General features: G+C 42.9%; 1 protein-coding gene across 1 annotated transcript in view; it reads left to right on the top strand.

The window, feature by feature from the left end:
* Nucleotides 1-4,267: 4,267 nt before the first annotated feature.
* The window catches only part of LOC146672698 (uncharacterized), a 26,250-nt gene continuing 18,112 nt past the window's right edge, over nucleotides 4,268-12,405 (top strand). The window contains exon 1 of the mRNA XM_085387872.1: nucleotides 4,268-4,968. The gene's annotated coding sequence lies outside the window, so the exon portion shown is untranslated. The remainder of the gene's footprint in view (nucleotides 4,969-12,405) is intronic.

The following is a 12,405-nucleotide window of genomic DNA, read 5'->3' as shown; positions in this document are numbered from 1 at the left end:
TTGATTTTTCAACCTTAATATCAGCTGCTTTAAAGGAGCCTGGTTCTCTCGCAGTAACAGTTTTCTTCACTAGATGCAGTGCAGGCACAGTCTGTGTTTCTAAACTACACACTAATGTTCATTGTTGTGCAGCTAAATCCTCCCTCTGGATGGGAAGAATCCCTGTCAGGCTTCAAACACCTGGCTTGGTGTTCTGGAGCTAATGTGTCACCTGTGAGGACTCTGAGATGAACACACAGCAGACACTTCAGTTCTCCGTCTGTGTGTCCTCAGTTTCCCAGCATGCCTTGGCTGTGGTGGTGGAGGTGAATGAGGGGGAACATGCTGCTCTGTCAGCACTCAGGTTTCATACCTGGTGATCTCAGAGGACAAAGCGGCGTTACAGCAGCGCACGTTGATGAGACCTGATGCTCTGAACAGTTCAGACTTCAGCCTCACTCTGAGAAAACAAACGACTGACTGTCAGCAGCAACTACACCTGCTCCATCAGTGACGGAGAGAAGAACTGAGACTGAGAGACATACAGCTGCAGGTCAAAGGTCAGAAACGCCCGCTCTTTGTACGGGTCAGGAGTTAGTACTGCAGAGGTCAGAGGTCAGCTTGCTGACAAACCATTTGAAACAGTTTGGAGCTAAAAGCACAACAGCAGAGGAAAGAAGAGACACTGCAGAGATGATGCAAAATATTGTGTTTTGTTCTCAGCTGTCAAAAAGTGTAACACACGTGTTCCAGCACAGCCTTTGTGTACTTTCACTTCTCCATACTGTCCATTGGAAATCCTGTTTGTTACTTTTTGATTTCAGTCCATGTGTCCAAAGCAAACTTCTGTCCCACACTTTCTCTGCTGACTCTTCACCGATGCTCAGATGATCTCAGATGATTTCACCAGAACTCATCAAAATTCGGGCTCCACAGAAACCCAGACGTCACTAAACAAGCGTAACAAGCAAAGTGAAAACTGGTCGTTCAGCTTTATTGACCAAAGATAAGCTCACATGTCACCTCATGACACAGACACTTATTTCCACAGCATGCACGAGGACTGACAATAAGTGTCTATAAAGCCACTTCTATCTGCCACACCTGTGCTTCTGTCATGGTTGCTCTCCTCTCACTCTGTCATTTATCCACAGTCTGCCTCCCTCTGCTCCGTCAGCTGACGTCCTCTCTACACCACCTGCTGTGTTTTATCCTGCAAAAACACATTTAAGAAGCGTTGCACCGAGTAACGGGAGTAACTGCTATAAAAGACATTTAAAGGAGGTGGTGCTGAGTGCTGTGACTGGGGTCCCACCACTGACATCACGGGTGGAGGACATGTTGGAAAACTGCTACAAAGTGCTGTGCAGCCAGCAGAGCTTACAGTCTGTCCTGTGTGTCATACAGGCTCTCACACTTAGTGTTTCTGTGACACATTGAAGAGAAGTTTGTGTTGTTCACAGTTGTGCTTGTACTGAGTGACAGCTGACATGACCTAACAGGAATAATGTGTCTGTGCTGAATGAGAAGTAACACACAATGAAGTCTTGATGCATCTCAATCATCCAGGAAAGTGAGTCTGTTGGTTCTGTTCATCTGGACGCAGCGTTTTGTGGGAGAAACGTGTCGTCATCATCAGGTGACGTCTTCAGTCTCAGCTGCAGGTTTCAGTCTTACAAACAGGACATTTGCATAAAGACTGAAAGCAGCTGCAGGAACGATGGGCTGGGAGCTCCGTTCCTTCATCTTAATTATGCAGATTCTCAGGACCATTGATCAACAACCACTGATCCATGTCCATGAGTCCCATTCACAGAGATGTGGGAATGGCTGCAGTCACAGCATGTAAGATGGAAATAAATGAGAAGTATTTAGCTGAAGTGGATTTGATTTATGTTAGTTCTTTTTTAACTTGTAGTTCTACATTGGAAGATTATTGTGATATTGAAATATAAAAATACATTTATATTCTATTATTTTCTCAAAATAAGCGTCACACTCGTGGAAGCCGGTGTAGCCGCCGAAACGCCTGCATTTATGGAGACTTTCAGCCCCAGGTAGGCCAGTTATGGATCTTCGGATCCACATTATGTCAGCAGCTGTTCTCCACCGTGAACTGTGTTCAAACAAACACGCTCACGCCTCACAGACGACAGCTTACAGTCCTGTAGAGATAAAGTGACTTCGTACAGCCCCGACCCGCATTTGCAAATATGAGAGGAAGACTACGTGGGATGACCGGCGTCAGGTACAGACTGCTATACCCTGCAAAGCTGTTAGTGACCCATGGTGATGTGAGGAAAAGCTTTACCGATCCCAAAGAGACCGTAGACTAAGCGGAGAAGCACCTCTCCCACCCACCTTCAAATGTATTAAAAGCAAGGATATATCTATATGTCTAACGCTGACACAGCACTGTGTTTCTTCTTTTCCCTTTATATTCCATGTAAAGGTGAATATGGAGCGTTTATGGAGCTCGTTTATTGACCAGCTGTCAGTTAGAAGGTAAGAGTTACTAGGTTAACAGAGGTTAGCAGTAACAGTACGGGGAAGTATATTGTGTTGTTCTTTTGTTGTTTTTTATTTTATCGTACTTTACTTTGTTATTTGGATTTTACCTGTTGTGAGTGCTTCCCGTAATTCTCCTTTTTCTTGCGCCGCTGCGGCCAGAGTTCACAACATTACATATTTTTGTATCTATAAAAAGGAAGCTGACACTCTCCAGACTTTATCAAAGGTGTGAGCGTCACAGCAGAGGCCTTTGTGTCAACGTAGCTGAAGACAAAACACAGAAACACATGAAGGAGATTTTCCTGGCCTGGATTTTATACAAATATTCTGCAGTACATCAAAAATGAAAGAAAACCATTAGTCAACATATGAACATCACCTCTGAAGTTACAGAGCTTTGATTGGAGACACAGCTGAGCGTTTTGCATTTTGCATAAGTAATTACATAATTAATTATGTAACCATAATTAAATGGTTACATCATCTTTAAAGTCCCCAGAGATCAGGAAAAGGGCCTGAGGGTGCTGTGTTTGGAGTCTGCTGGTTACAGTGTGCAGGACCTCACAGGCTGCTGCAGCGTTAGCAGAGGGCGGGACATACACAGCTATCATAATCACGTGTGTAAACTCTCGTGGTAGATAGTACGGTCTCATGCTAACCGCTAGCAGCTCAATGTCCTTACAGCATAGCGTCTCTTTGATAGATAAATGCCCAGAGTTACACCATCTATCGTTCACAAACACAGCCAGACCCCCTCCTCCCTTCTTACCACTCTCCGCTGTTCTGTCATAAGAGGCTCAGCAGCTAAAGCAGCACACCTGGGTCTCCCAGCCTATTAAAAGCAGCCCTTTGCTTCACCTGCTTCACTAAACATTATTATTTTAAGCAGAGTGGTGTGATTTATGTAGGCATTGCTGTGTGACAGGATGACTTTTCTTGCACACCCACCAAATGAGGGCGCACATGCTTCCACGCCCACTGGTGACTGCACACATCCTTTCAAGGAAGCATTTCATTCATCCCTAACAAATGGAAGAAAACACTGTGCAGCGTGTTCAGGTTTGAACGTGGCCCTGGCCTCTCTCTGCATCCACCTGGCACATGCAACACACATCCACTCCCTGCTGAACTGCTTGTATTTGATGTGTTGAAGTTTTGGTAAAGTTTGAATAAATTCCACTTTATTTATAGGAACATTTCATCTGTGGACTCCTGCTTCCCCTCTCCTTGAGCCAGTTTGTGACGGGAACATGACATAAGAAAACTAATTTATCCCTTTTTGATTCTGTGTATCTGGCGCTCATCCAGTGAGTTCACACTTGGCAGAAACAGACTGAATTTGTCTGGAGAACTTTGGCTTCAGCCAAGTTAGATAAACACACTGTGTCTCTGTCAAAACAGCAGTGTAGTTGTGGCACCCCTGTGAGGGAATGACCACATGAATATTATTTTGTGTAAAACACTCATGTAACGGGACATTTTTCATTGCTATATGTATTTATTTTCAGTTTCTTTAAGAGGATAGAAAATCCATGTAACAGGGATTCATTTTATGTTAGAAAGCAGTGAGGGCGGAACTTTGGTGCTTGCTCCGGGGTTTCGGGGAGCAGTAAGTGGAGCCCACCTTCCGCTGCTTCCTCAGACACGTTCTGGAGGAAAGCAGAGACGCATCGTGTCTTCCTTACTCTGCTCTTCACCTGCTTTTACAGGTCGGTACACGGTGCTCGCACCGAAAATGTTGTTTATTGTCACCATGGTTACCCACGTTAATGTGAATGGGAGAGTTAAGGCGGTCCGCCAAAGTTATTTATATGTAAACACGGGAGAAAACCAGAGGAGTGTCCCGCGCGACCGCACCGCGAGCCCGCTCGTTAGGTGGAGCGCTCGTGAAGCAGAGTCAGTGCGCTCCTATGCTCTGTGCAAACGTGTTGTAATGCTCCAATCAAATCAGTTCTGTGAGATGTGAATGTTAATAGTTCTGTTAAAGTGACTGAGTAGATTAGCTAGTGTAACACAAGCACTCTGAGCAACTCTGTGTAGCTAACAGAGGCATTCATGGGTTGATTAAACAAGCTGTGTTTCATGATGCACTAAATAGTGATTTTGCCAGTAAATTACTGGAGGGAACAAATGTAATGTATTTACCAATGCTGTTATTGAATAGAACTGTTTAGCCAGTAAGACACTGCAGAAGACAATGTGATGTGTTTATTGATATGATAAAAGGATGTAGCTGTTATGGAAAGAAGTGTGAACTTGAGAAAGTGAACCAGTTAAAAAGAGTATATTTCACTGATGTTGTGAAATAAGTAAATGTAATTGATGTGAATGAGGAACCAGCTGAACAGTATATTGAAAGCTCATGTTTAGTGTTTTATAGCATTTATTTGTGTGAAATAAATCAGACTCAGACACGTTCTGGAGGAAAGCAGAGACGCATCGTGTCTTCCTTACTCTGCTCTTCACCTGCTTTTACAGGTAACATATTTGTCATCGAGGTCTTCATCCTTGGGACCCGTAACATAGTAACTTCTTCATTGTTATACTTCTATAGTTTTCCCATTTTGTGAGCTGTGGATGTGGAAAGTGTCTCAGTGACACATCCACATGAAAACGGCGTTACCTTCGTTCATTTGCACGTCAAATGAACGAGCTGTTTGGACTTTAACGTCACAGCTGATGCTTCGATACTCGAACTCAAGAGTTCAGCTTCCACTCAGAGGTACAAGTACACACAGCAAAGATAAACGTGTACACAAGGTGGAACCCACAAGTGCACAGCTCCAACCAGAGATGGGCAGTAATCCGATTACTTTTTCAAGAAACGAGTAAAGTGAGGGATTACTATTGCAAAAAAGCTAATTAGATTACTGTTACTTTCCCGTAAGCATGCTGCGTTACTAAAACCGCAGCTGTGTGCAGATGAACAATGGATAATCTATCGAGTGTGGAGAGAGTGTGAGCGTGCAGCGTTTAAAGCGTGGAAGCACTGACCTTACTTTGAGTTTGACTCTGTAAAAAGTGACAAAAACATTAGCATCCGCTGTTCACTGCGTGGGAAGACAACATGCTCACTCACTATGTGTTAATGGGCATGCTTATTTATAACTTTGATAAAATGTCATAAAAATAATTCCATGCCAGCTCACCATTGGTGATCAGGTAGTTTCTGTTCCAGTTCCAGTCCCATAAATCATGAAGCTTGCTGCCAGAAAAGCTTCAAATCTCCTTTGAAAGCTGTTTGTGGTCTTGATTGTGGGAGCTTCAGTTGTCTGACTCCAGCTGCCACACAGTGCTCACTGATATCATTTGCAAAAACCCCAGTGTGACAATATTTATCAGTGAAGCAGAAATCAGGAAGTGACGACTTTTCTTTGAACATTTGCTCAGGCTAAGCTGTGCTTTCTACCACAGTTGGGAATTTCCTGGTTTACAACAAATTATTGTGTCAGAAGTGTGAGATGCTCGAGAATTTACTCCGGTGTCCTGTTATATTTTAGATAGCAAGGAGTTTATTAAACTTCACCGAAACAATCTGCAAATGTCATTAAAATTTAATAAACTATCATCTTGTCTTTATTTTTAGTTAGCACAGACCTTAAACACTTAAAGCTGTAAGCTAATGATAGTTATATAAGAGCAGATGCTGCTGGTGCAATAAGCTGTAGTTTTACGTCCAATGGATGATGATCTGATTAGTCGACTAATCGCAAAAATAATCGCTGGCTAGTCGACTATTAAAATAATCGTTTGTGGCAGCCCTATTTCAAACTACTGGAAAATCACTGGAGTTATAAGAGGCAGACAACGACACACACACCACATGCATGCTGTTGCTATTTATTGTGGATTAACTTGTCAAGGGCAAGAACAAAATAATTCTGCCTCAAATACAGGAAATCATAGCTTTCCTGTATTTCCTCCATTGTTGGCATGCTGGTTAGTGCTGTTGCTCCACAGTAAGAAGGTCCTGGGCTAAATTATCCATGAATGTAAACGGCTGTGTGTTTCTATCTGATAGACTGGTGAGCTGTCCAGGGTGTACCCTGCCTGGTAACCTATCACTTCAGGGTTATTTCCCAGCCCTGCTGCAACCAGGATAGAGATAGGAGGATGGTAGTTGTTGTAGACCCATTCAATTTCAATTGAAGGATTAAAATGTTCCAGGAGCTCAACTTACTCCATCTGAACATGTTTCAATCGTGTTTTATGAACACAACATGCAGGTTTACTGAATATGAAAAGGTTGTGTTGATTTAACTCAGTTGTTTAAGTTTCTGCCAAAGCAAAACCTTTGTGTGCAACCAGTGTCCACTATTGAATCAAGTAAATCCAACATGTTTTTGTCAGTGCAAAAGGAGTTACGGTGCCTGTATTCCTGCACAATATTGTCCCGGGAGGGAGGAAAACTTTCTGGTGAAGTGTTGGTTGATTTTTGGGTTTTGCTTGACACTAGGTTGATTTTATCAGTGAGGTTTGGATTGTTTTCTTTCTCTAAGAGAGAGAAAGATGGTTTATGCTTGGACATGTTTGCAATGGGCCCCAGTATTTGTTACTTTATTAGTATTTTATTGGTTGCGTTTGTTTGTGCTTTTGTTACAGTGCACTGAGATAAGAACATCTGAGAGGTGTGATCCACCGCTGGTGATATTTTGGTATTTTGTGAGTTCCTGATTTAACAAATCAGCTCTTTAATCCAGACCTGAGAGGTTGAACTTTAAAGCGCTATAAAATATTCTTACTGGAAACAGTGGCAAAGTGTTTTTCTCCATGATTATAATGGGCTTGGGAGAAATTCACTTATATGGGACATTGATCACATGAGAAGTCCTGAGCCTAAAAGGATTGCAGCGAGTCAATCCAGTCCAAAAACAAGGAGCTGTTTTCCTTTAAAATGATGACGTCATCTTGCTGGTGATGGAGGCTCGAATAGGCTGCGCGTGAGACTCCATTATCAGCAATATCTGGTATGAATGTGTGTGGATGTATGCATGTGACTGGACTGTGATGGACTGACGACTAAAAGTTTAACTGACTTGATACTGAGACAAAAACGGTGCCGACTTTAGGATTAGTGAATGTCCACAACAATTCACCCAGCCTGTAGAAGAAGGGTGGAGGTTTTGTCTTGCTTTGTTTGTGCAGGAGCAGAAGGATGACAGAGACTAAAGGGGGAGGCTGTAGCTTCACATGAGTGTGAGCTGCAGACTGAACCCTTTGGTTGCTAATGTTGAGTCACTGATGTTTGCATTAAGAAAATTGTGTTTTATTAGCTGTGTTTTAATTAAGGTATCACATTATATTGTTGGGAATGTTAAATGCTAAAGTGAAGAAAAGCTTTGATTTCACTCATGACTGAACATGTTATTATTAACCATAGCAGGTGTAAAGGTTCTTTTTATTTGGAAGGAAAAATAAGCACAGACCAGTCCCAGAAGTGTCCAGAAAGGCGATTTATTAAACACACACACAGATTATACAGGTGTGGGAAACATGTCTTCCTCGTCTGCACAAAGACGGGAAGCTTTATAGCCATTCATGACGTCAGAAGACTTCAGAAGAATTCCCCTATCTCCTTCTATGTCCTTCTATGGCTAAGAACAACAACATTTTCCAGATGTTTTCACTCCTGCTTTCTGGGAACCTAACCAATAGTGTGTTCATGAGTGTGTATTTTGTGTGATTGTGTCCAGGCCAAGCAGGCCATTTAACTTCTGTCCGCCTGGACCTCCAGCTAAACTGGTGCTTTTACTAACTGATAGAGTATTGTATCTAGAATTCTATCGTAGCAGATTTACTAAATGATACATGATAATATTGATGATACACTGATGCAGACTAATGAAGTAATAATGAAATAATGACAATGCTTTATGAATGATATCACAGTGAGATTAAAATAACATGTTTTTCTTGACACAGGCCACTGTAAAGAGTCAATTAACTGTTATAACAGTTAATATAATATAATAACAGGCAATGATAGACTTGTCACATTCAAAATAGAGATATGTAATAACAAACACGGGTCCGTGTCATTTAGGTTCTCCATTGAAATAGTCAATCATTTAGAAAAGTAGAATATATATATATATATATATATATATATATTAGGGGTGCAACGATACACAAAATTCACGGTTCGGTTCGATACTTTGGTGTCACGGTTCGATATTTTTTCGATACAAAAAAAAATGTTCATGCCTTTTTAATTTGTCATTTATTAAGATTATAAATATATATTTTAACACAAAAGTACAGTTTTTAAATTTAACCCTAACCCTTGTGCGTGTTGTTTTTTAGCTCGTCATATTGCAGCCACAGAAATTCTTTTGTCCATGAAACCATAAAGCTGCACTTTCTTTTTGCCTTATAGTCTGATTTGTCATAACTTCTCCGTTTTGTGGTAAGCTTTTCTTTGGCTGTCACTTCTTCACCCTGACCTGTCTTATTTGGCTCAGCAGAACTAAAATATATATCTGTCTGTGAAGGTTCTCAATCATCCAGGTCATCGTAGTGAAATATATATCCTGCCGCACTCACATAAGCTCAGCGATTCTCTGCGCGATCAACCTCTCACATGTTTAAGCTGCGGGAGATTTCACTTGTCATGTTTGCATAGTAAGCTAACAATTAATAAGACGATGTCAGAGGAATTGGTGCACAAATTATCATCACTCACAGATCAGTGCTGTCGCTCTCTATACACAGTTCGCGCGATTGCAAAGTGAAAGCAAAAAAACAAGCGCAAATTCAAACACGATTTCAATATGTCACATATTGACAGTGGCTCACCCAATGACATAATTACCCAGCTACATTTCTGAAAGAATGCAAAAGCATTGACATATATTTTTCCTTCCTACAATAGCCCGACAGGCAGGGCAGAGATAGCCCCGGGACGTCGGGCTAGCGATATTGCGAGCCCTGTATCTGATTGAGGAATCACTCATCTTTGGAAAAGAGAGTTTATTACAGAGAAATGTCTCTTTCCAAAATAAAAGCTATACTATCCGCTTCTTCTGGGCTATATTCTCAGCAGCATAAGGAGAATCATGTGCTAACAGCTGTCTAAATGACTCGGCTAAAGTTAGTAGCATGCTTGTTGTTTTTGTCTTTGCACTAGGATGATGTCGGTGTAAATGTGCAGTCATATTCGTTGTGTTCCCACTAGTGCTTTCAGGTTAATCTCGTTGAAATAACCTTAACGCCACAACACGGCAAATCTCCGTTAACGAGCTACCCTATACAGAGGGGCTAGACGGCCAACACGTTAACGAGCTAACTGCGCTAACACACTAGCTCCCACCCATGTAATTGAGCATTGCATGGCACATGCAACATACTGTTTTACTTTAGTCCATGACTCGCTTACCTTCAGGGTCATACGTCACATGAAAACCAAAATAATTCCAAACGCCAGATCTGAATGAGGGTGGGGAGGTCCACTTCTGTCTCGCTAGCTTGCCCTGCGCTCTTCCTTCTGACCATGCTGTCTGTGTTGAGTGCTCAGTGAATCTGCGTTCGACTACTCCGCCTAGGCTGCACTCTCGAGCCTAGGCGGAGTAGTCAAATGCAGATTCACTGAGCGCTCAACACAGACAGCATCGTCAGAAGGAAAGTTGATAAAATAAATTACAAATTTTGTATTGTTCTTTTTTTTTTCTCCCCTTTGGTTTTCTTTCTTTCTCTCCCCCTCTTTCTTTCATTCTTTCCCCCTGTCCTATCCCACAGTCATGTCTGTCCCGTTTGTAACTGAAAATAAAATAAATTCATAATTATAATAAAGGTCAATCAAATGGACCAATATGATGATCCACTTAAAATAAATCCTCTTGGCATCTTTCTTGGCCTCAAGACAACAATTCTGATGGCTATAGATCCAAACGGGACACAAAAAAAAAAAAAAAAAATTGAAAAAAAAAAAAATTGAAAAAAATTGTATTGTTCGATACATATGCGTACCGAACCGAACATATACATATACATACATTTTATATATACATATATATATATATATATATATATATATATATATATATATGCATATACATACATACATGTATATGTGTGTGTGTGTATATATATATATATATATATATATATATATATATATATATATATATATATATACGTGTAATAACACCCAGCACGCCCCTGCGGGCGGTTTATCCTTCAAGCTCGGGTCCTCTACCAGAGGCCTGGGAGCTTGAGGGTCCTGCGCAGTATCTTAGCTGTTCCCAGGACTGCGCTCTTCTGGACAGAGATCTCCGATGTTGTTCCCGGGATCTGCTGGAGCCACTCGCCTATCTTGGGAGTCACCGCACCTAGTGCTCCGATTACCACGGGGACCACCGTTACCTTCACCCTCCACATCCTCTCGAGCTCTTCTCTGAGCCCTTGGTATTTCTCCAGCTTCTCGTGTTCCTTCTTCCTGATATTGCTGTCATTCGGAACCGCTACATCGATCACTACGGCCGTCTTCTTCTGTTTGTCTACCACCACTATGTCCGGTTGGTTAGCCACCACCATTTTGTCCGTCTGTATCTGGAAGTCCCACAGGATCTTAGCTCGGTCATTCTCCACCACCCTTGGGGGCATCTCCCATTTTGACCTCGGGACTTCCAGGTTATACTCCGCACAGATGTTCCTGTACACTATGCCGGCCACTTGGTTATGGCGTTCCATGTATGCCTTGCCTGCTAGCATCTTGCACCCTGCTGTTATGTGCTGGATTGTCTCTGGGGCATCTTTACACAGCCTGCACCTGGGGTCTTGCCTGGTGTGATAGACCCCAGCCTCTATGGATCTTGTGCTCAGAGCTTGTTCTTGTGCTGCCATGATTAGTGCCTCTGTGCTGTCTTTCAGTCCAGCTTTGTCCAGCCACTGGTAGGATTTCTGGATATCAGCCACCTCCTCTATCTGCCGGTGGTACATACCGTGCAGGGCTCTGTCCTTCCATGATGGTTCCTCGTCTCCCTCCTCTTTCTTGGGTTTCTGCTGCCTGAGGTATTCACTGAGCACTCGGTCAGTTGGGGCCATCTTCCCAATGTATTCTTGGATGTTCGTTGTCTCATCCTGGACTGTGGTGCTGACACTCACCAGTCCCCGGCCCCCTTCCTTCCGCTTAGCGTACAGCCTCAGGGTGCTGGACTTGGGGTGAAACCCTCCATGCATGGTAAGGAGCTTTCTTGTCTTTATGTCAGTGGCTTCTATCTCCTCCTTTGGCCAGCCTATTACCCCAGCAGGGTACCTGATCACGGGCAGGGCGTACGTGTTGATGGCCCGGATCTTGTTCTTACCATTCAGCTGACTCCTCAGGACTTGCCTGACCCTCTGCAGGTACTTGGTGGTTGCAGCTTTTCTAGCGGCCTCTTCATGGTTCCCATTCGCCTGCGGGATCCCCAAGTACTTGTAACTGTCCTCTATGTCTGCAATGTTGCCTTCTGGTAGTTCAATCCCCTCAGTTCTGACTACCTTCCCTCTCTTTGTTACCATCCGACTACACTTCTCCAGTCCAAACGACATTCCAATGTCATTGCTGTATAGCCTGGTAGTGTGGATCAGTGAATCGATGTCTCGTTCACTCTTGGCATACAGCTTGATGTCATCCATGTACAGGAGGTGGCTGACAACTGCTCCGTTCCGTAGTCGGTATCCGTAGCCAGTCTTGTTAATGATCTCACTGAGGGGGTTCAGGCCTATGCAGAACAGCAGTGGGGACAGAGCATCTCCTTGGTAGATCCCGCACTTGATGGTGACTTGTGCTATGGGCTTGGAGTTGGCCTCTAGTGTTGTACGCCACATCCCCATTGAGTTCCTGATGAAGGCTCTTAGGGTCCCATTGATCTTGTACAATTCTAGGCATTCCAGTATCCAGCTGTGGGGCATTGAGTCATAGGCCTTCTTGTAATC

Source organism: Rhamphochromis longiceps, linkage group LG3, assembly GCF_057381845.1.
Source record: "Rhamphochromis longiceps isolate RC_006_pf linkage group LG3, R_longiceps_female_GT1.1, whole genome shotgun sequence".
Taxonomy (NCBI): domain Eukaryota; kingdom Metazoa; phylum Chordata; class Actinopteri; order Cichliformes; family Cichlidae; genus Rhamphochromis; species Rhamphochromis longiceps.
The sequence above is the reverse complement of the archived record's forward strand: the minus strand, read 5'-3'. Positions and strand labels throughout refer to the sequence as shown.